Source organism: Myotis brandtii, unplaced genomic scaffold, assembly GCF_000412655.1.
Source record: "Myotis brandtii unplaced genomic scaffold, ASM41265v1 scaffold225, whole genome shotgun sequence".
Taxonomy (NCBI): domain Eukaryota; kingdom Metazoa; phylum Chordata; class Mammalia; order Chiroptera; family Vespertilionidae; genus Myotis; species Myotis brandtii.
This window is the reverse complement of record NW_005358435.1, coordinates 1,539,855-1,541,143: the sequence shown is the minus strand read 5'-3', so window position 1 is coordinate 1,541,143 and position 1,289 is coordinate 1,539,855.

Here is a 1,289-nt window from a genome sequence, read left to right as displayed (position 1 = left end):
AGGTCAAGGGGGGCGGGGGGGAAGGAGACATATGTAATACTCTTTGTAATACTTCAAGCAATAAAACAAAATTTTTAAAAAGACAAAAATAAAGAAAATAAAAATGTAAAAAAAGTTTTTAAAACTAAAGATAAATTAAAATTATAATACAAATCACACGAAACATACCATTAAAATAAAATATATATCTTTAAATTTTTCCCACCCATTTCTGTTTACCTTTTGCTAGAAAACTGAGCAAACACGTGGCTTGTGTTATATTTTGAATGGACAATGCCGCCTGTCTTTGCCTAAGGCTGGCTCCTGCTCTTTCTGATCTTTGCTTTAACATCGTCTTTTCAAGGGGGCCTTGCCTGCCCACACGTGAGCATCACCCGTTCCTGAAGCAGTCAGCCCCTCACATTGCCTTGTCTGTTCTCATCATCACTGCCTGCCATTTGGGGGTTGTTTATTTCTTTGTTGTTTTTCTCAGCAGGAGGACACACACAAGCATCTCCCAACAGGAGTCTTCCCTCTCCTGTCCCAGCGGTCTGCATGGTGCTGGGATGGTGTCTGCCTCATGGTTTACGCTCAGAAGTATCTGCGGAGTGAAACTCATCCCAGCCATTCCTTAGGAACAGCCCAAGAATTTACAAATTCACCTGGGAATCTAACATGAGAGACACACCAATTTCTACTTGGGCTTCCTGGCACAATTGGAAATGGTTTTTCATTTGTCACCCAGCCATCCTGAAAGGCAGGGTGGGGGTCGTGGGGGAGAAGATGTTAGAATTTACGAAGGAAGCAAATTTGCCTGCAGTTGGATAAAAGATCACGGTGGGAACCAAAAAATAAAAAAATAATAAAAGAAATCAATCAATCATTTCTTTCTTGATGGCTCTTTAAAATATTTAGCTGAAATTGTCCTCATCTGGGCGTCAGCTGTTTTCTCTGCAAACACCCAGCCCTGGCGCTCACACAGCGCGGACACTCTCTGTGCCCCCACTTCGAGCCCTGGCCTGATCGCTCACATTAACCTGGAAGCAAATATACAACGTTCGGGTTGAGAAAGCAGTTTTCACTCATAAAACCCTTTGATAGTTTGGCCATCTGGTCAGAGTGGAGCCCGGCCTGAAGGAGGCCCGAGGAAGGTGAAAGGGCACAGCCTCCCAGGGTCAAGGGGGCCTGCCAGTTTGCTCTCGCGGACTCCACTAAAGGGCGCCTGACAAATTATTGCGCATTCCACAGCCTTTGCCTAAGTATTTGATTACAGTGGCAGGAATGTTGATATTTTCAGGCTTGAGTCAGAA